The sequence below is a fragment of the Festucalex cinctus genome, chromosome 10 (assembly GCF_051991245.1).
Source record: "Festucalex cinctus isolate MCC-2025b chromosome 10, RoL_Fcin_1.0, whole genome shotgun sequence".
In the NCBI taxonomy this organism is placed as follows: Eukaryota; Metazoa; Chordata; class Actinopteri; order Syngnathiformes; family Syngnathidae; genus Festucalex; species Festucalex cinctus.
The window spans coordinates 7,903,565-7,925,326 of record NC_135420.1 but is presented as its reverse complement, the minus strand read 5'-3'; the positions used below and the strand labels follow the sequence as shown (position 1 = coordinate 7,925,326).

Below are 21,762 nucleotides of genomic sequence, written 5' to 3'. Positions count from 1 at the left end.
TCAAGCCCAGGTCTCCCGCGTGGCAGGCGAAAATTCTACCACTGAACCACCAATGCCTATATTTTTGTGCTCTTGTGTAATTATGTGGACACAGGTTGAAGCCTGTCCCTGCGCACAAAACTGGAGCTCCTCCTTGAGAAGGACGAGGCGACCCTGGTATTCATTAGCCGCAGTCCTCCGTGTCAACTGTGTTGGAGGAGGGAGATACTTAAAGCAGACAAGCGTGTGGCTCTCGAGTACCACGGTTGCCTGCCTCTAATCTCATGAACTCGGTCACAAAATATCACAACACAGAAAAATGTCAGAACAAACCCAGTATCATAGAATGCAGTAAGAGATCAATGTGCATTGGCCGGGAATCGAACCCGGGCCTCCCGCGTGGCAGGCGAGAATTCTACCACTGAACCACCAATACCTAAATTTTTGTGCTCTTGTGTAATTATGTGGACACAGGCAGAAGCCTGTCCCTGCAAAAAAACAGTGGAGCTTCTCCTTGAGAAGAAGGAGGCGACCCTGGTATTCATGAGCCGCACTCCTGCGTTATCACCTGTGTTGGGGGAGTGAGATACTGAAAGCAGACAAGGGTGTGGCTCTCAAGTATCACAGTTGCTTGCCTCTCATTCATGAACTCTGTCGCTATATATCAAGACACAGAAGAGCGTCAGAACAAACCCAGTAACATAGAATGAAGTAAGAGGCGAACATGCATTGGCCGGGAATCGAACCCGGGCCTCCCACGTGGCAGGTGAGAATTCTACCACTGAACCACCAATGCCTATATTTTTGCTCTCTTGTGTAATTATGTGGACCCAGGCAGAAGCCTGTCTGCACAAAAAACTGGAGCTCCTTGAGAAGAACGAGTCGACCCTGGTATTCATGAGCCGCAGTCCTCCGTGTCAACTGTGTTGGAGGAGGGAGATACTTAAAGCAGACAAGCGTGTGGCTCTCGAGGACCACGGTTGCCTGCCCCTAATCTCATGAACTCGGTCACAAAATATCACAACACAGGAAAGGGTCAGAACAAACCCAGTATCATAGAATGAAGCAAGAGATCAATGTGCATTGGCCGGGAATCTAACCCAGGTCTCCCGCGTGGCAGGCGAGAATTCTACCACTGAACCACCAATGCCTATATTTTCATTCTCTTGTGTAATTATGTGGACAATGGCAGAAGCCTGTCCCTGCAAAAAAAACAGTGGAGCTTCTCCTTGAGAAGAACGAGGCGACCCTGGTATTCATGAGCCGCAGTCCTGCGTGTCACCTGTGTTGAGGGAGTGAGATACTGAAAGTCGACAAGGGTGTGGCACTCGAGGACCACGGTTGCCTGCCTCTATTCTCATGAACTCGGTCGCTATATATCAAAACACAGAAGAGTGTCAGAACAAACCCAGTAACACAGAATGAAGTAAGAGGTCGATGTGCATTGGCCGGGAATCGAACCCAGGTCTCCCGCGTGGCAGGCGAGAATTCGACCACTGAAACACCAATGCCTATATTTTTCTGCTCTTGTCTAATTATGTGGACACAGGCAGAAGCCTGTCCCTGAAAAAAAACAGGGGAGCTCCTCCTTGAGAACAAGGAGGCGACCCTGGTATTCATGAGCCGCAGTCCTGCGTGTCAACTGTGTTGGAGGAGGGAGATACTTTAAGCAGACAAGCATGTGGCTCTCGGGGACCACGGTTGCCTGCCTCTATTCTCATGAATTCGGTCACGATATATCAAAAGATAGAAGAGTCTCAGAACAAACCCAGTAACATAGAATGAAGTAAGAGGTCAATGGCCGGGAATCAAACCCAGGTATCCCGCGTGGCAGACGAGAATTCTACCAATGAACCACCAATGCCTATATTTTTGTGTTCTTGTGTAATTATGTGGACACAGGCAGAAGCCTGTCCCTGCGCACAAAACTGGAGCTCCTCCTTGAGAAGAACGAGGCGACCCTGGTATTCATGAGCCGCAGTCCTACGTGTCAACTGTGTTGGAGGAGGGAGATAATTAAAGCAGACAAGCGTGTGGCTATCGAGGACCACGGTTGCCTGCCTATATTCTCATGAACTCTGTCGCTATATATCAAAACACAGAAGAGTGACAGAACAAACCCAGTAAAACAGAATGAAGTAAGAGGTCGATGTGCATTGGCCGGGAATCAAACACAGGTCTCCCGCGGGGTAAGCGAGAATTCTACCACTGAAAGACCAATGCCTATGTTCTTGTTCTCTTGTGTAATTATGTGGACATGGGCAGAAACCTGTCCCTGCAAAAAAAAAAAAAAAAAAAAAACCCAGTGGAGCTCCTCCTTGAGAAGAAGGAGGAGGAGTCGACCCTGGTATTCATTAGCCGCAGTCCTGCGTGTCAACTGTGTTGGGGGAGGGAGATACTTAAAGCAGACAAGTGTGTGGCTCTCGAGGACACGGTTGCCTGCCTCTATTCTCATGAAATCGGTCGCGATATATCAAAACACAGAAGAGTGTCAGAACAAACCCAGTAACACAGAATGAAGTAAGAGGTGAAAGTGCATTGGCTGGGAATCAAGCCCAGGTCTCCCGCGTGGCAGGCGAGAATTCTACCACTGAACCACCAATGCCTATACTTTTTTGCTCTTGTGTAATTATGTGGACACAGGCAGGAGCCTGTCCCTGCAAGAAAACAGTGGAGCTTCTCCTTGAGAAGAAGGAGGCGACCCTGGTATTCATGAGCCGCACTCCTGTGTTATCACCTGTGTTGGGGGAGTGAGATACTGAAAGCAGACAAGGGTGTGGCTCTCGAGGATCACAGTTGCTTGCCTCTCATTCATGAACTCTGTCGCTATATATCAAGACACAGAAGAGCGTCAGAACAAACCCAGTAACATAGAATGAAGTAAGAGGCGAACATGCATTGGCCGGGAATCAAACCCGGGCCTCCCACGTGGGAGGTGAGAATTCTACCACTGAACCACCAATGCCTATATTTTAGCTCTCTTGTGTAATTATGTGGACCCAGGCAGAAGCCTGTCTGCACAAAAAACTGGAGCTCCTCCTTGAGAAGAACGAGGCGACCCTGGTGTTCATGAGCCGCAGTCCTCCGTGTCAACTGTGTTGGAGGAGGGAGATACTTAAAGCAGACAAGCGTGTGGCTCTCGAGGACCACGGTTGCCTGCCCCTAATCTCATGAACTCGGTCACAAAATATCACAACACAGGAAAGGGTCAGAACAAACCCAGTATAATAGAATGAAGCAAGAGATCAATGTGCATTGGCCGGGAATCGAACCCGGGCCTCCCGCGTGGCAGGCGAGAATTCTACCACTGAACCACCAATGCCTATTTTTTTGTGCTCTTGTGTAATTATGTGGACACAGGCAGAAGCCTGTCCCTGCAAAAAAACAGTGGAGCTTCTCCTTGAGAAGAAGGCGACCCTGGTATTCATGAGCCGCACTCCTGCGTTATCACCTGTGTGTTGGGGGAGTGAGATACTGAAAGCAGACAAGGGTGTGGCTCTCGAGGATCACAGTTGCCTGCCTCTATTCTCATGAAATCGGTCGCGATATATCAAAAAACAGAAGAATGTCAGAACAAACCCAGTAACACAGAATGAAGTGAGAGGTGAAAGTGCATTGGCTGGGAATCAAGCCCAGGTCTCCCGCGTGGCAGGCGAAAATTCTACCACTGAACCACCAATGCCTATATTTTTGTGCTCTTGTGTAATTATGTGGACACAGGTTGAAGCCTGTCCCTGCGCACAAAACTGGAGCTCCTCCTTGAGAAGAACGAGGCGACCCTGGTATTCATAAGCCGCAGTCCTCCGTGTCAACTGTGTTGGAGGAGGGAGATACTTAAAGCAGACAAGCGTGTGGCTCTCGAGTACCACGGTTGCCTGCCTCTAATCTCATGAACTCGGTCACAAAATATCACAACACAGAAAAGTGTCAGAACAAACCCAGTATCATAGAATGCAGTAAGAGATCAATGTGCATTGGCCGGGAATCGAACCCGGGCCTCCCGCGTGGCAGGCGAGAATTCTACCACTGAACCACCAATGCCTATATTTTTGTGCTCTTGTGTAATTATGTGGACACAGGCAGAAGCCTGTCCCTGCAAAAAAACAGTGGAGCTTCTCCTTGAGAAGAAGGAGGCGACCCTGGTATTCATGAGCCGCACTCCTGCGTTATCACCTGTGTGTTGGGGGAGTGAGATACTGAAAGCAGACAAGGGTGTGGCTCTCGAGGATCACAGTTGCCTGCCTCTATTCTCATGAAATCGGTCGCGATATATCAAAACACAGAAGAGTGTCAGAACAAACCCAGTAACACAGAATGAAGTGAGAGGTGAAAGTGCATTGGCTGGGAATCAAGCCCAGGTCTCCCGCATGGCAGGCGAAAATTCTACCACTGAACCACCAATGCCTATATTTTTGTGCTCTTGTGTAATTATGTGGACACAGGTTGAAGCCTGTCCCTGCGCACAAAACTGGAGCTCCTCCTTGAGAAGGACGAGGCGACCCTGGTATTCATTAGCCGCAGTCCTCCGTGTCAACTGTGTTGGAGGAGGGAGATACTTAAAGCAGACAAGCGTGTGGCTCTCGAGTACCACGGTTGCCTGCCTCTAATCTCATGAACTCGGTCACAAAATATCACAACACAGAAAAATGTCAGAACAAACCCAGTATCATAGAATGCAGTAAGAGATCAATGTGCATTGGCCGGGAATCGAACCCGGGCCTCCCGCGTGGCAGGCGAGAATTCTACCACTGAACCACCAATACCTATATTTTTGTGCTCTTGTGTAATTATGTGGACACAGGCAGAAGCCTGTCCCTGCAAAAAAACAGTGGAGCTTCTCCTTGAGAAGAAGGAGGCGACCCTGGTATTCATGAGCCGCACTCCTGCGTTATCACCTGTGTTGGGGGAGTGAGATACTGAAAGCAGACAAGGGTGTGGCTCTCAAGTATCACAGTTGCTTGCCTCTCATTCATGAACTCTGTCGCTATATATCAAGACACAGAAGAGCGTCAGAACAAACCCAGTAACATAGAATGAAGTAAGAGGCGAACATGCATTGGCCGGGAATCGAACCCGGGCCTCCCACGTGGCAGGTGAGAATTCTACCACTGAACCACCAATGCCTATATTTTTGCTCTCTTGTGTAATTATGTGGACCCAGGCAGAAGCCTGTCTGCACAAAAAACTGGAGCTCCTTGAGAAGAACGAGGCGACCCTGGTATTCATGAGCCGCAGTCCTCCGTGTCAACTGTGTTGGAGGAGGGAGATACTTAAAGCAGACAAGCGTGTGGCTCTCGAGGACCACGGTTGCCTGCCCCTAATCTCATGAACTCGGTCACAAAATATCACAACACAGGAAAGGGTCAGAACAAACCCAGTATCATAGAATGAAGCAAGAGATCAATGTGCATTGGCCGGGAATCTAACCCAGGTCTCCCGCGTGGCAGGCGAGAATTCTACCACTGAACCACCAATGCCTATATTTTCATTCTCTTGTGTAATTATGTGGACAATGGCAGAAGCCTGTCCCTGCAAAAAAAACAGTGGAGCTTCTCCTTGAGAAGAACGAGGCGACCCTGGTATTCATGAGCCGCAGTCCTGCGTGTCACCTGTGTTGAGGGAGTGAGATACTGAAAGTCGACAAGGGTGTGGCACTCGAGGACCACGGTTGCCTGCCTCTATTCTCATGAACTCGGTCGCTATATATCAAAACACAGAAGAGTGTCAGAACAAACCCAGTAACACAGAATGAAGTAAGAGGTCGATGTGCATTGGCCGGGAATCGAACCCAGGTCTCCCGCGTGGCAGGCGAGAATTCGACCACTGAAACACCAATGCCAATATTTTTCTGCTCTTGTCTAATTATGTGGACACAGGCAGAAGCCTGTCCCTGAAAAAAAACAGGGGAGCTCCTCCTTGAGAACAAGGAGGCGACCCTGGTATTCATGAGCCGCAGTCCTGCGTGTCAACTGTGTTGGAGGAGGGAGATACTTTAAGCAGACAAGCATGTGGCTCTCGGGGACCACGGTTGCCTGCCTCTATTCTCATGAATTCGGTCACGATATATCAAAAGATAGAAGAGTCTCAGAACAAACCCAGTAACATAGAATGAAGTAAGAGGTCAATGGCCGGGAATCAAACCCAGGTATCCCGCGTGGCAGACGAGAATTCTACCAATGAACCACCAATGCCTATATTTTTGTGTTCTTGTGTAATTATGTGGACACAGGCAGAAGCCTGTCCCTGCGCACAAAACTGGAGCTCCTCCTTGAGAAGAACGAGGCGACCCTGGTATTCATGAGCCGCAGTCCTACGTGTCAACTGTGTTGGAGGAGGGAGATAATTAAAGCAGACAAGCGTGTGGCTATCGAGGACCACGGTTGCCTGCCTATATTCTCATGAACTCTGTCGCTATATATCAAAACACAGAAGAGTGACAGAACAAACCCAGTAAAACAGAATGAAGTAAGAGGTCGATGTGCATTGGCCGGGAATCAAACACAGGTCTCCCGCGGGGTAAGCGAGAATTCTACCACTGAAAGACCAATGCCTATGTTCTTGTTCTCTTGTGTAATTATGTGGACATGGGCAGAAACCTGTCCCTGCAAAAAAAAAAAAAAAAAAAAAACCCAGTGGAGCTCCTCCTTGAGAAGAAGGAGGAGGAGTCGACCCTGGTATTCATTAGCCGCAGTCCTGCGTGTCAACTGTGTTGGGGGAGGGAGATACTTAAAGCAGACAAGTGTGTGGCTCTCGAGGACACGGTTGCCTGCCTCTATTCTCATGAAATCGGTCGCGATATATCAAAACACAGAAGAGTGTCAGAACAAACCCAGTAACACAGAATGAAGTAAGAGGTGAAAGTGCATTGGCTGGGAATCAAGCCCAGGTCTCCCGCGTGGCAGGCGAGAATTCTACCACTGAACCACCAATGCCTATACTTTTTTGCTCTTGTGTAATTATGTGGACACAGGCAGGAGCCTGTCCCTGCAAGAAAACAGTGGAGCTTCTCCTTGAGAAGAAGGAGGCGACCCTGGTATTCATGAGCCGCACTCCTGTGTTATCACCTGTGTTGGGGGAGTGAGATACTGAAAGCAGACAAGGGTGTGGCTCTCGAGGATCACAGTTGCTTGCCTCTCATTCATGAACTCTGTCGCTATATATCAAGACACAGAAGAGCGTCAGAACAAACCCAGTAACATAGAATGAAGTAAGAGGCGAACATGCATTGGCCGGGAATCAAACCCGGGCCTCCCACGTGGGAGGTGAGAATTCTACCACTGAACCACCAATGCCTATATTTTAGCTCTCTTGTGTAATTATGTGGACCCAGGCAGAAGCCTGTCTGCACAAAAAACTGGAGCTCCTCCTTGAGAAGAACGAGGCGACCCTGGTGTTCATGAGCCGCAGTCCTCCGTGTCAACTGTGTTGGAGGAGGGAGATACTTAAAGCAGACAAGCGTGTGGCTCTCGAGGACCACGGTTGCCTGCCCCTAATCTCATGAACTCGGTCACAAAATATCACAACACAGGAAAGGGTCAGAACAAACCCAGTATAATAGAATGAAGCAAGAGATCAATGTGCATTGGCCGGGAATCGAACCCGGGCCTCCCGCGTGGCAGGAGAGAATTCTACCACTGAACCACCAATGCCTATTTTTTTGTGCTCTTGTGTAATTATGTGGACACAGGCAGAAGCCTGTCCCTGCAAAAAAACAGTGGAGCTTCTCCTTGAGAAGAAGGCGACCCTGGTATTCATGAGCCGCACTCCTGCGTTATCACCTGTGTGTTGGGGGAGTGAGATACTGAAAGCAGACAAGGGTGTGGCTCTCGAGGATCACAGTTGCCTGCCTCTATTCTCATGAAATCGGTCGCGATATATCAAAACACAGAAGAATGTCAGAACAAACCCAGTAACACAGAATGAAGTGAGAGGTGAAAGTGCATTGGCTGGGAATCAAGCCCAGGTCTCCCGCGTGGCAGGCGAAAATTCTACCACTGAACCACCAATGCCTATATTTTTGTGCTCTTGTGTAATTATGTGGACACAGGTTGAAGCCTGTCCCTGCGCACAAAACTGGAGCTCCTCCTTGAGAAGAACGAGGCGACCCTGGTATTCATAAGCCGCAGTCCTCCGTGTCAACTGTGTTGGAGGAGGGAGATACTTAAAGCAGACAAGCGTGTGGCTCTCGAGTACCACGGTTGCCTGCCTCTAATCTCATGAACTCGGTCACAAAATATCACAACACAGAAAAGTGTCAGAACAAACCCAGTATCATAGAATGCAGTAAGAGATCAATGTGCATTGGCCGGGAATCGAACCCGGGCCTCCCGCGTGGCAGGCGAGAATTCTACCACTGAACCACCAATGCCTATATTTTTGTGCTCTTGTGTAATTATGTGGACACAGGCAGAAGCCTGTCCCTGCAAAAAAACAGTGGAGCTTCTCCTTGAGAAGAAGGAGGCGACCCTGGTATTCATGAGCCGCACTCCTGCGTTATCACCTGTGTTGGGGGAGTGAGATACTGAAAGCAGACAAGGGTGTGGCTCTCGAGGATCACAGTTGCCTGCCTCTATTCTCATGAAATCGGTCGCGATATATCAAAACACAGAAGAGTGTCAGAACAAACCCAGTAACACAGAATGAAGTGAGAGGTGAAAGTGCATTGGCTGGGAATCAAGCCCAGGTCTCCCGCGTGGCAGGCGAAAATTCTACCACTGAACCACCAATGCCTATATTTTTGTGCTCTTGTGTAATTATGTGGACACAGGTTGAAGCCTGTCCCTGCGCACAAAACTGGAGCTCCTCCTTAAGAACGAGGCGACCCTGGTATTCATGAGCCGCAGTCCTGCGTGTCACCTGTGTTGAGGGAGTGAGATACTGAAAGTAGACAAGGGTGTGGCTCTCGAGGACCACGGTTGCCTGCCTCTATTCTCATGAACTCGGTCGCTATATATCAAAACACAGAAGAGTGGCAGAACAAACCCAGAACGAAATAAGAGGTGAAAGTGCATTGGCCAGGAATCGAACCCAGGTCTCCCGCGTGGCAAGCAAGAATTGTACCACTGAACCACCAATGCCTATTTTCTTGTTCTCGTGTGTAATTATGTGGACACAGGTTGAAGCCTGTCCCTGCGCACAAAACTGGAGCTCCTCCTTAAGAACGAGGCGACCCTGGTATTCATGAGCCGCAGTCCTGCGTGTCACCTGTGTTGAGGGAGTGAGATACTGAAAGTCGACAAGGGTGTGGCACTCGAGGACCACGGTTGCCTGCCTCTATTCTCATGAACTCGGTCGCTATATATCAAAACACAGAAGAGTGTCAGAACAAACCCAGTAACACAGAATGAAGTAAGAGGTCGATGTGCATTGGCCGGGAATCGAACCCAGGTCTCCCGCGTGGCAGGCGAGAATTCGACCACTGAAACACCAATGCCTATATTTTTCTGCTCTTGTCTAATTATGTGGACACAGGCAGAAGCCTGTCCTTGAAAAAAAACAGGGGAGCTCCTCCTTGAGAACAAGGAGGCGACCCTGGTATTCATGAGCCGCAGTCCTGCGTGTCAACTGTGTTGGAGGAGGGAGATACTTTAAGCAGACAAGCATGTGGCTCTCGGGGACCACGGTTGCCTGCCTCTATTCTCATGAATTCGGTCACGATATATCAAAAGATAGAAGAGTCTCAGAACAAACCCAGTAACATAGAATGAAGTAAGAGGTCAATGGCCGGGAATCAAACCCAGGTATCCCGCGTGGCAGACGAGAATTCTACCAATGAACCACCAATGCCTATATTTTTGTGTTCTTGTGTAATTATGTGGACACAGGCAGAAGCCTGTCCCTGCGCACAAAACTGGAGCTCCTCCTTGAGAAGAACGAGGCGACCCTGGTATTCATGAGCCGCAGTCCTACGTGTCAACTGTGTTGGAGGAGGGAGATAATTAAAGCAGACAAGCGTGTGGCTATCGAGGACCACGGTTGCCTGCCTATATTCTCATGAACTCTGTCGCTATATATCAAAACACAGAAGAGTGACAGAACAAACCCAGTAAAACAGAATGAAGTAAGAGGTCGATGTGCATTGGCCGGGAATCAAACACAGGTCTCCCGCGGGGTAAGCGAGAATTCTACCACTGAAAGACCAATGCCTATGTTCTTGTTCTCTTGTGTAATTATGTGGACATGGGCAGAAACCTGTCCCTGCAAAAAAAAAAAAAAAAAAAAAACCCAGTGGAGCTCCTCCTTGAGAAGAAGGAGGAGGAGTCGACCCTGGTATTCATTAGCCGCAGTCCTGCGTGTCAACTGTGTTGGGGGAGGGAGATACTTAAAGCAGACAAGTGTGTGGCTCTCGAGGACACGGTTGCCTGCCTCTATTCTCATGAAATCGGTCGCGATATATCAAAACACAGAAGAGTGTCAGAACAAACCCAGTAACACAGAATGAAGTAAGAGGTGAAAGTGCATTGGCTGGGAATCAAGCCCAGGTCTCCCGCGTGGCAGGCGAGAATTCTACCACTGAACCACCAATGCCTATACTTTTTTGCTCTTGTGTAATTATGTGGACACAGGCAGGAGCCTGTCCCTGCAAGAAAACAGTGGAGCTTCTCCTTGAGAAGAAGGAGGCGACCCTGGTATTCATGAGCCGCACTCCTGTGTTATCACCTGTGTTGGGGGAGTGAGATACTGAAAGCAGACAAGGGTGTGGCTCTCGAGGATCACAGTTGCTTGCCTCTCATTCATGAACTCTGTCGCTATATATCAAGACACAGAAGAGCGTCAGAACAAACCCAGTAACATAGAATGAAGTAAGAGGCGAACATGCATTGGCCGGGAATCAAACCCGGGCCTCCCACGTGGGAGGTGAGAATTCTACCACTGAACCACCAATGCCTATATTTTAGCTCTCTTGTGTAATTATGTGGACCCAGGCAGAAGCCTGTCTGCACAAAAAACTGGAGCTCCTCCTTGAGAAGAACGAGGCGACCCTGGTGTTCATGAGCCGCAGTCCTCCGTGTCAACTGTGTTGGAGGAGGGAGATACTTAAAGCAGACAAGCGTGTGGCTCTCGAGGACCACGGTTGCCTGCCCCTAATCTCATGAACTCGGTCACAAAATATCACAACACAGGAAAGGGTCAGAACAAACCCAGTATAATAGAATGAAGCAAGAGATCAATGTGCATTGGCCGGGAATCGAACCCGGGCCTCCCGCGTGGCAGGCGAGAATTCTACCACTGAACCACCAATGCCTATTTTTTTGTGCTCTTGTGTAATTATGTGGACACAGGCAGAAGCCTGTCCCTGCAAAAAAACAGTGGAGCTTCTCCTTGAGAAGAAGGCGACCCTGGTATTCATGAGCCGCACTCCTGCGTTATCACCTGTGTGTTGGGGGAGTGAGATACTGAAAGCAGACAAGGGTGTGGCTCTCGAGGATCACAGTTGCCTGCCTCTATTCTCATGAAATCGGTCGCGATATATCAAAACACAGAAGAATGTCAGAACAAACCCAGTAACACAGAATGAAGTGAGAGGTGAAAGTGCATTGGCTGGGAATCAAGCCCAGGTCTCCCGCGTGGCAGGCGAAAATTCTACCACTGAACCACCAATGCCTATATTTTTGTGCTCTTGTGTAATTATGTGGACACAGGTTGAAGCCTGTCCCTGCGCACAAAACTGGAGCTCCTCCTTGAGAAGAACGAGGCGACCCTGGTATTCATAAGCCGCAGTCCTCCGTGTCAACTGTGTTGGAGGAGGGAGATACTTAAAGCAGACAAGCGTGTGGCTCTCGAGTACCACGGTTGCCTGCCTCTAATCTCATGAACTCGGTCACAAAATATCACAACACAGAAAAGTGTCAGAACAAACCCAGTATCATAGAATGCAGTAAGAGATCAATGTGCATTGGCCGGGAATCGAACCCGGGCCTCCCGCGTGGCAGGCGAGAATTCTACCACTGAACCACCAATGCCTATATTTTTGTGCTCTTGTGTAATTATGTGGACACAGGCAGAAGCCTGTCCCTGCAAAAAAACAGTGGAGCTTCTCCTTGAGAAGAAGGAGGCGACCCTGGTATTCATGAGCCGCACTCCTGCGTTATCACCTGTGTGTTGGGGGAGTGAGATACTGAAAGCAGACAAGGGTGTGGCTCTCGAGGATCACAGTTGCCTGCCTCTATTCTCATGAAATCGGTCGCGATATATCAAAACACAGAAGAGTGTCAGAACAAACCCAGTAACACAGAATGAAGTGAGAGGTGAAAGTGCATTGGCTGGGAATCAAGCCCAGGTCTCCCGCGTGGCAGGCGAAAATTCTACCACTGAACCAGCAATGCCTATATTTTTGTGCTCTTGTGTAATTATGTGGACACAGGTTGAAGCCTGTCCCTGCGCACAAAACTGGAGCTCCTCCTTGAGAAGGACGAGGCGACCCTGGTATTCATTAGCCGCAGTCCTCCGTGTCAACTGTGTTGGAGGAGGGAGATACTTAAAGCAGACAAGCGTGTGGCTCTCGAGTACCACGGTTGCCTGCCTCTAATCTCATGAACTCGGTCACAAAATATCACAACACAGAAAAATGTCAGAACAAACCCAGTATCATAGAATGCAGTAAGAGATCAATGTGCATTGGCCGGGAATCGAACCCGGGCCTCCCGCGTGGCAGGCGAGAATTCTACCACTGAACCACCAATACCTATATTTTTGTGCTCTTGTGTAATTATGTGGACACAGGCAGAAGCCTGTCCCTGCAAAAAAACAGTGGAGCTTCTCCTTGAGAAGAAGGAGGCGACCCTGGTATTCATGAGCCGCACTCCTGCGTTATCACCTGTGTTGGGGGAGTGAGATACTGAAAGCAGACAAGGGTGTGGCTCTCAAGTATCACAGTTGCTTGCCTCTCATTCATGAACTCTGTCGCTATATATCAAGACACAGAAGAGCGTCAGAACAAACCCAGTAACATAGAATGAAGTAAGAGGCGAACATGCATTGGCCGGGAATCGAACCCGGGCCTCCCACGTGGCAGGTGAGAATTCTACCACTGAACCACCAATGCCTATATTTTTGCTCTCTTGTGTAATTATGTGGACCCAGGCAGAAGCCTGTCTGCACAAAAAACTGGAGCTCCTTGAGAAGAACGAGGCGACCCTGGTATTCATGAGCCGCAGTCCTCCGTGTCAACTGTGTTGGAGGAGGGAGATACTTAAAGCAGACAAGCGTGTGGCTCTCGAGGACCACGGTTGCCTGCCCCTAATCTCATGAACTCGGTCACAAAATATCACAACACAGGAAAGGGTCAGAACAAACCCAGTATCATAGAATGAAGCAAGAGATCAATGTGCATTGGCCGGGAAGCTAACCCAGGTCTCCCGCGTGGCAGGCGAGAATTCTACCACTGAACCACCAATGCCTATATTTTCATTCTCTTGTGTAATTATGTGGACAATGGCAGAAGCCTGTCCCTGCAAAAAAAACAGTGGAGCTTCTCCTTGAGAAGAACGAGGCGACCCTGGTATTCATGAGCCGCAGTCCTGCGTGTCACCTGTGTTGAGGGAGTGAGATACTGAAAGTCGACAAGGGTGTGGCACTCGAGGACCACGGTTGCCTGCCTCTATTCTCATGAACTCGGTCGCTATATATCAAAACACAGAAGAGTGTCAGAACAAACCCAGTAACACAGAATGAAGTAAGAGGTCGATGTGCATTGGCCGGGAATCGAACCCAGGTCTCCCGCGTGGCAGGCGAGAATTCGACCACTGAAACACCAATGCCAATATTTTTCTGCTCTTGTCTAATTATGTGGACACAGGCAGAAGCCTGTCCCTGAAAAAAAACAGGGGAGCTCCTCCTTGAGAACAAGGAGGCGACCCTGGTATTCATGAGCCGCAGTCCTGCGTGTCAACTGTGTTGGAGGAGGGAGATACTTTAAGCAGACAAGCATGTGGCTCTCGGGGACCACGGTTGCCTGCCTCTATTCTCATGAATTCGGTCACGATATATCAAAAGATAGAAGAGTCTCAGAACAAACCCAGTAACATAGAATGAAGTAAGAGGTCAATGGCCGGGAATCAAACCCAGGTATCCCGCGTGGCAGACGAGAATTCTACCAATGAACCACCAATGCCTATATTTTTGTGTTCTTGTGTAATTATGTGGACACAGGCAGAAGCCTGTCCCTGCGCACAAAACTGGAGCTCCTCCTTGAGAAGAACGAGGCGACCCTGGTATTCATGAGCCGCAGTCCTACGTGTCAACTGTGTTGGAGGAGGGAGATAATTAAAGCAGACAAGCGTGTGGCTATCGAGGACCACGGTTGCCTGCCTATATTCTCATGAACTCTGTCGCTATATATCAAAACACAGAAGAGTGACAGAACAAACCCAGTAAAACAGAATGAAGTAAGAGGTCGATGTGCATTGGCCGGGAATCAAACACAGGTCTCCCGCGGGGTAAGCGAGAATTCTACCACTGAAAGACCAATGCCTATGTTCTTGTTCTCTTGTGTAATTATGTGGACATGGGCAGAAACCTGTCCCTGCAAAAAAAAAAAAAAAAAAAAAACCCAGTGGAGCTCCTCCTTGAGAAGAAGGAGGAGGAGTCGACCCTGGTATTCATTAGCCGCAGTCCTGCGTGTCAACTGTGTTGGGGGAGGGAGATACTTAAAGCAGACAAGTGTGTGGCTCTCGAGGACACGGTTGCCTGCCTCTATTCTCATGAAATCGGTCGCGATATATCAAAACACAGAAGAGTGTCAGAACAAACCCAGTAACACAGAATGAAGTAAGAGGTGAAAGTGCATTGGCTGGGAATCAAGCCCAGGTCTCCCTCATGGCAGGCGAGAATTCTACCACTGAACCACCAATGCCTATACTTTTTTGCTCTTGTGTAATTATGTGGACACAGGCAGGAGCCTGTCCCTGCAAGAAAACAGTGGAGCTTCTCCTTGAGAAGAAGGAGGCGACCCTGGTATTCATGAGCCGCACTCCTGTGTTATCACCTGTGTTGGGGGAGTGAGATACTGAAAGCAGACAAGGGTGTGGCTCTCGAGGATCACAGTTGCTTGCCTCTCATTCATGAACTCTGTCGCTATATATCAAGACACAGAAGAGCGTCAGAACAAACCCAGTAACATAGAATGAAGTAAGAGGCGAACATGCATTGGCCGGGAATCAAACCCGGGCCTCCCACGTGGGAGGTGAGAATTCTACCACTGAACCACCAATGCCTATATTTTAGCTCTCTTGTGTAATTATGTGGACCCAGGCAGAAGCCTGTCTGCACAAAAAACTGGAGCTCCTCCTTGAGAAGAACGAGGCGACCCTGGTGTTCATGAGCCGCAGTCCTCCGTGTCAACTGTGTTGGAGGAGGGAGATACTTAAAGCAGACAAGCGTGTGGCTCTCGAAGACCACGGTTGCCTGCCCCTAATCTCATGAACTCGGTCACAAAATATCACAACACAGGAAAGGGTCAGAACAAACCCAGTATAATAGAATGAAGCAAGAGATCAATGTGCATTGGCCGGGAATCGAACCCGGGCCTCCCGCGTGGCAGGCGAGAATTCTACCACTGAACCACCAATGCCTATTTTTTTGTGCTCTTGTGTAATTATGTGGACACAGGCAGAAGCCTGTCCCTGCAAAAAAACAGTGGAGCTTCTCCTTGAGAAGGAGGCGACCCTGGTATTCATGAGCCGCACTCCTGCGTTATCACCTGTGTGTTGGGGGAGTGAGATACTGAAAGCAGACAAGGGTGTGGCTCTCGAGGATCACAGTTGCCTGCCTCTATTCTCATGAAATCGGTCGCGATATATCAAAACACAGAAGAATGTCAGAACAAACCCAGTAACACAGAATGAAGTGAGAGGTGAAAGTGCATTGGCTGGGAATCAAGCCCAGGTCTCCCGCGTGGCAGGCGAAAATTCTACCACTGAACCACCAATGCCTATAATTTTGTGCTCTTGTGTAATTATGTGGACACAGGTTGAAGCCTGTCCCTGCGCACAAAACTGGAGCTCCTCCTTGAGAAGAACGAGGCGACCCTGGTATTCATAAGCCGCAGTCCTCCGTGTCAACTGTGTTGGAGGAGGGAGATACTTAAAGCAGACAAGCGTGTGGCTCTCGAGTACCACGGTTGCCTGCCTCTAATCTCATGAACTCGGTCACAAAATATCACAACACAGAAAAGTGTCAGAACAAACCCAGTATCATAGAATGCAGTAAGAGATCAATGTGCATTGGCCGGGAATCGAACCCGGGCCTCCCGCGTGGCAGGCGAGAATTCTACCACTGAACCACCAATACCTATATTTTTGTGCTCTTGTGTAATTATGTGGACACAGGCAGAAGCCTGTCCCTGCAAAAAAACAGTGGAGCTTCTCCTTGAGAAGAAGGAGGCGACCCTGGTATTCATGAGCCGCACTCCTGCGTTATCACCTGTGTTGGGGGAGTGAGATACTGAAAGCAGACAAGGGTGTGGCTCTCAAGTATCACAGTTGCTTGCCTCTCATTCATGAACTCTGTCGCTATATATCAAGACACAGAAGAGCGTCAGAACAAACCCAGTAACATAGAATGAACTAAGAGGCGAACATGCATTGGCCGGGAATCGAACCCGGGCCTCCCACGTGGCAGGTGAGAATTCTACCACTGAACCACCAATGCCTATATTTTTGCTCTCTTGTGTAATTATGTGGACCCAGGCAGAAGCCTGTCTGCACAAAAAACTGGAGCTCCTTGAGAAGAACGAGGCGACCCTGGTATTCATGAGCCGCAGTCCTCCGTGTCAACTGTGTTGGAGGAGGGAGATACTTAAAGCAGACAAGCGTGTGGCTCTCGAGGACCACGGTTGCCTGCCCCTAATCTCATGAACTCGGTCACAAAAATATCACAACACAGGAAAGGGTCAGAACAAACCCAGTATCATAGAATGAAGCAAGAGATCAATGTGCATTGGCCGGGAATCTAACCCAGGTCTCCCGCGTGGCAGGCGAGAATTCTACCACTGAACCACCAATGCCTATATTTTCATTCTCTTGTGTAATTATGTGGACAATGGCAGAAGCCTGTCCCTGCAAAAAAAACAGTGGAGCTCCTCCTTGAGAAGAACGAGGCGACCCTGGTATTCATGAGCCGCAGTCCTGCGTGTCACCTGTGTTGAGGGAGTGAGATACTGAAAGTCGACAAGGGTGTGGCACTCGAGGACCACGGTTGCCTGCCTCTTTTCTCATGAACTCGGTCGCTATATATCAAAACACAGAAGAGTGTCAGAACAAACCCAGTAACACAGAATGAAGTAAGAGGTCGATGTGCATTGGCCGGGAATCGAACCCAGGTCTCCCGCGTGGCAGGCGAGAATTCGACCACTGAAACACCAATGCCTATATTTTTCTGCTCTTGTCTAATTATGTGGACACAGGCAGAAGCCTGTCCCTGAAAAAAAACAGGGGAGCTCCTCCTTGAGAACAAGGAGGCGACCCTGGTATTCATGAGCCGCAGTCCTGCGTGTCAACTGTGTTGGAGGAGGGAGATACTTTAAGCAGACAAGCATGTGGCTCTCGGGGACCACGGTTGCCTGCCTCTATTCTCATGAATTCGGTCACGATATATCAAAAGATAGAAGAGTCTCAGAACAAACCCAGTAACATAGAATGAAGTAAGAGGTCAATGGCCGGGAATCAAACCCAGGTATCCCGCGTGGCAGACGAGAATTCTACCAATGAACCACCAATGCCTAAAATTTTGTGTTCTTGTGTAATTATGTGGACACAGGCAGAAGCCTGTCCCTGCGCACAAAACTGGAGCTCCTCCTTGAGAAGAACGAGGCGACCCTGGTATTCATGAGCCGCAGTCCTACGTGTCAACTGTGTTGGAGGAGGGAGATAATTAAAGCAGACAAGCGTGTGGCTATCGAGGACCACGGTTGCCTGCCTATATTCTCATGAACTCTGTCGCTATATATCAAAACACAGAAGAGTGACAGAACAAACCCAGTAAAACAGAATGAAGTAAGAGGTCGATGTGCATTGGCCGGGAATCAAACACAGGTCTCCCGCGGGGTAAGCAAGAATTCTACCACTGAAACACCAATGCCTATGTTCTTGTTCTCTTGTGTAATTATGTGGACATGGGCAGAAACCTGTCCCTGCAAAAAAAAAAAAAAAAAAAAAACCCAGTGGAGCTCCTCCTTGAGAAGAAGGAGGAGGAGTCGACCCTGGTATTCATTAGCCGCAGTCCTGCGTGTCAACTGTGTTGGGGGAGGGAGATACTTAAAGCAGACAAGTGTGTGGCTCTCGAGGACACGGTTGCCTGCCTCTATTCTCATGAAATCGGTCGCGATATATCAAAACACAGAAGAGTGTCAGAACAAACCCAGTAACACAGAATGAAGTAAGAGGTGAAAGTGCATTGGCTGGGAATCAAGCCCAGGTCTCCCGCGTGGCAGGCGAAAATTCTACCACTGAACCACCAATGCCTATATTTTTGTGCTCTTGTGTAATTATGTGGACACAGGTTGAAGCCTGTCCCTGCGCACAAAACTGGAGCTCCTCCTTAAGAACGAGGCGACCCTGGTATTCATGAGCCGCAGTCCTGCGTGTCACCTGTGTTGAGGGAGTGAGATACTGAAAGTAGACAAGGGTGTGGCTCTCGAGGACCACGGTTGCCTGCCTCTATTCTCATGAACTCGGTCGCTATATATCAAAACACAGAAGAGTGGCAGAACAAACCCAGAACGAAGTAAGAGGTGAAAGTGCATTGGCCAGGAATCGAACCCAGGTCTCCCGCGTGGCAAGCGAGAATTGTACCACTGAACCACCAATGCCTATGTTCTTGTTCTCGTGTGTAATTATGTGGACACAGGTTGAAGCCTGTCCCTGCGCACAAAACTGGAGCTCCTCCTTAAGAACGAGGCGACCCTGGTATTCATGAGCCGCACTCCTGCGTTATCACCTGTGTTGGGGGAGTGAGATACTGAAAGCAGACAAGGGTGTGGCTCTCGAGGATCACAGTTGCCTGCCTCTATTCTCATGAAATCGGTCGCGATATATCAAAACACAGAAGAGTGTCAGAACAAACCCAGTAACACAGAATGAAGTGAGAGGTGAAAGTGCATTGGCTGGGAATCAAGCCCAGGTCTCCCGCGTGGCAGGCGAAAATTCTACCACTGAACCACCAATGCCTATATTTTTGTGCTCTTGTGTAATTATGTGGACACAGGTTGAAGCCTGTCCCTGCGCACAAAACTGGAGCTCCTCCTTGAGAAGAACGAGGCGACCCTGGTATTCATTAGCCGCAGTCCTCCGTGTCAACTATGTTGGAGGAGGGAGATACTTAAAGCAGACAAGCGTGTGGCTCTCGAGTACCACGGTTGCCTGCCTCGAATCTCATGAACTCGGTCACAAAATATCACAACACAGAAAAGTGTCAGAACAAACCCAGTATCATAGAATGCAGTAAGAGATCAATGTGCATTGGCCGGGAATCGAACACGGGCCTCCCGCGTGGCAGGCGAGAATACTACCACTGAACCACCAATGCCTATATTTTTGTGCTCTTGTGTAATTATGTGGACACAGGCAGAAGCCTGTCCCTGCAAAAAAACAGTGGAGCTTCTCCTTGAGAAGAAGGAGGCGACCCTGGTATTCATGAGCCGCACTACTGCGTTATCACCTGTGTTGGGGGAGTGAGATACTGAAAGCAGACAAGGGTGTGGCTCTCGAGGATAACAGTTGCTTGCCTCTCATTCATGAACTCTGTCGCTATATATCAAGACACAGAAGAGCGTCAGAACAAACCCAGTAACATAGAATGAAGTAAGAGGCGAACATGCATTGGCCGGGAATCGAACCCGGGCCTCCCACGTGGCAGGTGAGAATTCTACCACTGAACCACCAATGCCTATATTTTTGCTCTCTTGTGTAATTATGTGGACCCAGGCAGAAGCCTGTCTGCACAAAAAACTGGAGCTCCTTGAGAAGAACGAGGCGACCCTGGTATTCATGAGCCGCAGTCCTCCGTGTCAACTGTGTTGGAGGAGGGAGATACTTAAAGCAGACAAGCGTGTGGCTCTCGAGGACCACGGTTGCCTGCCCCTAATCTCATGAACTCGGTCACAAAATATCACAACACAGGAAAGGGTCAGAACAAACCCAGTATCATAGAATGAAGCAAGAGATCAATGTGCATTGGCCGGGAATCGAACCCGGGCCTCCCGCGTGTCAGGCGAGAATTCTACCACTGAACCACCAATGCCTATATTTTCATTCTCTTGTGTAATTATGTGGACAATGGCAGAAGCCTGTCCCTGCAAAAAAAACAGTGGAGCTCCTCCTTGAGAAGAACGAGGCGACCCTGGTATTCATGAGCCGCAGTCCTGCGTGTCACCTGTGTTGAGGGAGTGAGATACTGAAAGTCGACAAGGGTGTGGCACTCGAGGACCACGGTTGCCTGCCTCTATTCTCATGAACTCGGTCGCTATATATCAAAACACAGAAGAGTGGCAGAACAAACCCAGTACGAAGTAAGAGGTGAAAGTGCATTGGCCAGGAATTGAACTTGGGTCTCCCGCGTGGCAAGCGAGAATTGTACCACTGAACCACCAATGCCTATGTTCTTGATCTCGTGTGTAATTATGTGGACATAGTCAGAAGCCTGTCCCTGCACAAAAAACTGGAGCTCCTCCTTGAGAAGAACGAGGCGACCCTGGTATTCATGAGCCGCAGTCCTCCGTGTCAACTGTGTTGGAGGAGGGAGATACTTAAAGCAGACAAACGTGTGGCTCTCGAGGACCACGGTTGCCTGCCTCTCTTCTTATTAACTCTGTCGCAATAGATCAAGACACAGAAGAGTGTCAGAACAAACCCAGTAACACAGAATGAAGAAAGAGGTCGATGTGCATTGGCCGGGAATCGAACCCAGGTCTCCCGCGTGGCAGGCGAGAATTCAACCACTGAAACACCAATGCCTATATCTTTCTGCCCTTGTCTAATTATGTGGACACAGGCAGAAGCCTGTCCCTGAAAAAAAACAGGGGAGCTCCTCCTTGAGAACAAGGAGGCGACCCTGGTATTCATGAGCCGCAGTCCTGCGTGTCAACTGTGTTGGAGGAGGGAGATACTTTAAGCAGACAAGCATGTGGCTCTCGGGGACCACGGTTGCCTGCCTCTATTCTCATGAATTCGGTCACGATATATCAAAAGATAGAAGAGTCTCAGAACAAACCCAGTAACATAGAATGAAGTAAGAGGTCAATGGCCGGGAATCAAACCCAGGTATCCCGCGTGGCAGACGAGAATTCTACCAATGAACCACCAATGCCTATATTTTTGTGTTCTTGTGTAATTATGTGGACACAGGCAGGAGCCTGTCCCTGCGCACAAAACTGGAGCTCCTCCTTGAGAAGAACGAGGCGACCCTGGTATTCATGAGCCGCAGTCCTACGTGTCAACTGTGTTGGAGGAGGGAGATAATTAAAGCAGACAAGCGTGTGGCTATCGAGGACCACGGTTGCCTGCCTATATTCTCATGAACTCTGTCGCTATATATCAAAACACAGAAGAGTGACAGAACAAACCCAGTAAAACAGAATGAAGTAAGAGGTCGATGTGCATTGGCCGGGAATCAAACCCAGGTCTCCCGCGGGGTAAGCGAGAATTCTACCACTGAAACACCAATGCCTATGTTCTTGTTCTCTTGTGTAATTATGTGGACATGGGCAGAAACCTGTCCCTGCAAAAAAAAAAAAAAAAAAAAAACCCAGTGGAGCTCCTCCTTGAGAAGAAGGAGGAGGAGTCGACC

At 49.1% G+C, this 21,762-nt stretch overlaps 28 non-coding genes across 28 annotated transcripts; all 28 read right to left on the bottom strand.

Moving 5' to 3' along the window:
• Positions 1–344: 344 nt before the first annotated feature.
• Positions 345–415, bottom strand: trnag-gcc (transfer RNA glycine (anticodon GCC)). The gene has a single exon. It is a non-coding gene; the product is annotated as a tRNA-Gly (tRNA).
• Positions 416–704: 289 nt separating this feature from the next.
• Positions 705–775, bottom strand: trnag-gcc (transfer RNA glycine (anticodon GCC)). Its single transcript has one exon. It is a non-coding gene; the product is annotated as a tRNA-Gly (tRNA).
• A 283-nt stretch (positions 776–1,058) lies between these two features.
• Positions 1,059–1,129, bottom strand: trnag-gcc (transfer RNA glycine (anticodon GCC)). Its single transcript has one exon. It is a non-coding gene; the product is annotated as a tRNA-Gly (tRNA).
• A 1,384-nt stretch (positions 1,130–2,513) lies between these two features.
• On the bottom strand, positions 2,514–2,584 carry trnag-gcc (transfer RNA glycine (anticodon GCC)). Its single transcript has one exon. It is a non-coding gene; the product is annotated as a tRNA-Gly (tRNA).
• A 289-nt stretch (positions 2,585–2,873) lies between these two features.
• trnag-ccc (transfer RNA glycine (anticodon CCC)) lies at positions 2,874–2,944 on the bottom strand. The gene has a single exon. It is a non-coding gene; the product is annotated as a tRNA-Gly (tRNA).
• A 286-nt stretch (positions 2,945–3,230) lies between these two features.
• Positions 3,231–3,301, bottom strand: trnag-gcc (transfer RNA glycine (anticodon GCC)). The gene has a single exon. It is a non-coding gene; the product is annotated as a tRNA-Gly (tRNA).
• Positions 3,302–3,949: 648 nt separating this feature from the next.
• Positions 3,950–4,020, bottom strand: trnag-gcc (transfer RNA glycine (anticodon GCC)). Its single transcript has one exon. It is a non-coding gene; the product is annotated as a tRNA-Gly (tRNA).
• A 651-nt stretch (positions 4,021–4,671) lies between these two features.
• trnag-gcc (transfer RNA glycine (anticodon GCC)) lies at positions 4,672–4,742 on the bottom strand. The gene has a single exon. It is a non-coding gene; the product is annotated as a tRNA-Gly (tRNA).
• A 289-nt stretch (positions 4,743–5,031) lies between these two features.
• Positions 5,032–5,102, bottom strand: trnag-gcc (transfer RNA glycine (anticodon GCC)). Its single transcript has one exon. It is a non-coding gene; the product is annotated as a tRNA-Gly (tRNA).
• Positions 5,103–5,385: 283 nt separating this feature from the next.
• On the bottom strand, positions 5,386–5,456 carry trnag-gcc (transfer RNA glycine (anticodon GCC)). The gene has a single exon. It is a non-coding gene; the product is annotated as a tRNA-Gly (tRNA).
• Positions 5,457–6,840: 1,384 nt separating this feature from the next.
• On the bottom strand, positions 6,841–6,911 carry trnag-gcc (transfer RNA glycine (anticodon GCC)). Its single transcript has one exon. It is a non-coding gene; the product is annotated as a tRNA-Gly (tRNA).
• A 289-nt stretch (positions 6,912–7,200) lies between these two features.
• On the bottom strand, positions 7,201–7,271 carry trnag-ccc (transfer RNA glycine (anticodon CCC)). Its single transcript has one exon. It is a non-coding gene; the product is annotated as a tRNA-Gly (tRNA).
• Positions 7,272–7,557: 286 nt separating this feature from the next.
• On the bottom strand, positions 7,558–7,628 carry trnag-gcc (transfer RNA glycine (anticodon GCC)). Its single transcript has one exon. It is a non-coding gene; the product is annotated as a tRNA-Gly (tRNA).
• Positions 7,629–8,276: 648 nt separating this feature from the next.
• trnag-gcc (transfer RNA glycine (anticodon GCC)) lies at positions 8,277–8,347 on the bottom strand. Its single transcript has one exon. It is a non-coding gene; the product is annotated as a tRNA-Gly (tRNA).
• Positions 8,348–10,435: 2,088 nt separating this feature from the next.
• trnag-gcc (transfer RNA glycine (anticodon GCC)) lies at positions 10,436–10,506 on the bottom strand. Its single transcript has one exon. It is a non-coding gene; the product is annotated as a tRNA-Gly (tRNA).
• Positions 10,507–10,795: 289 nt separating this feature from the next.
• Positions 10,796–10,866, bottom strand: trnag-ccc (transfer RNA glycine (anticodon CCC)). Its single transcript has one exon. It is a non-coding gene; the product is annotated as a tRNA-Gly (tRNA).
• Positions 10,867–11,152: 286 nt separating this feature from the next.
• On the bottom strand, positions 11,153–11,223 carry trnag-gcc (transfer RNA glycine (anticodon GCC)). The gene has a single exon. It is a non-coding gene; the product is annotated as a tRNA-Gly (tRNA).
• A 648-nt stretch (positions 11,224–11,871) lies between these two features.
• On the bottom strand, positions 11,872–11,942 carry trnag-gcc (transfer RNA glycine (anticodon GCC)). Its single transcript has one exon. It is a non-coding gene; the product is annotated as a tRNA-Gly (tRNA).
• A 651-nt stretch (positions 11,943–12,593) lies between these two features.
• Positions 12,594–12,664, bottom strand: trnag-gcc (transfer RNA glycine (anticodon GCC)). The gene has a single exon. It is a non-coding gene; the product is annotated as a tRNA-Gly (tRNA).
• A 289-nt stretch (positions 12,665–12,953) lies between these two features.
• Positions 12,954–13,024, bottom strand: trnag-gcc (transfer RNA glycine (anticodon GCC)). The gene has a single exon. It is a non-coding gene; the product is annotated as a tRNA-Gly (tRNA).
• A 2,098-nt stretch (positions 13,025–15,122) lies between these two features.
• trnag-ccc (transfer RNA glycine (anticodon CCC)) lies at positions 15,123–15,193 on the bottom strand. Its single transcript has one exon. It is a non-coding gene; the product is annotated as a tRNA-Gly (tRNA).
• Positions 15,194–15,479: 286 nt separating this feature from the next.
• On the bottom strand, positions 15,480–15,550 carry trnag-gcc (transfer RNA glycine (anticodon GCC)). The gene has a single exon. It is a non-coding gene; the product is annotated as a tRNA-Gly (tRNA).
• Positions 15,551–16,198: 648 nt separating this feature from the next.
• trnag-gcc (transfer RNA glycine (anticodon GCC)) lies at positions 16,199–16,269 on the bottom strand. The gene has a single exon. It is a non-coding gene; the product is annotated as a tRNA-Gly (tRNA).
• A 289-nt stretch (positions 16,270–16,558) lies between these two features.
• On the bottom strand, positions 16,559–16,629 carry trnag-gcc (transfer RNA glycine (anticodon GCC)). Its single transcript has one exon. It is a non-coding gene; the product is annotated as a tRNA-Gly (tRNA).
• Positions 16,630–16,913: 284 nt separating this feature from the next.
• trnag-gcc (transfer RNA glycine (anticodon GCC)) lies at positions 16,914–16,984 on the bottom strand. Its single transcript has one exon. It is a non-coding gene; the product is annotated as a tRNA-Gly (tRNA).
• A 2,808-nt stretch (positions 16,985–19,792) lies between these two features.
• trnag-gcc (transfer RNA glycine (anticodon GCC)) lies at positions 19,793–19,863 on the bottom strand. Its single transcript has one exon. It is a non-coding gene; the product is annotated as a tRNA-Gly (tRNA).
• Positions 19,864–20,146: 283 nt separating this feature from the next.
• Positions 20,147–20,217, bottom strand: trnav-gac (transfer RNA valine (anticodon GAC)). The gene has a single exon. It is a non-coding gene; the product is annotated as a tRNA-Val (tRNA).
• Positions 20,218–20,858: 641 nt separating this feature from the next.
• trnag-gcc (transfer RNA glycine (anticodon GCC)) lies at positions 20,859–20,929 on the bottom strand. Its single transcript has one exon. It is a non-coding gene; the product is annotated as a tRNA-Gly (tRNA).
• Positions 20,930–21,762: the final 833 nt, after the last annotated feature.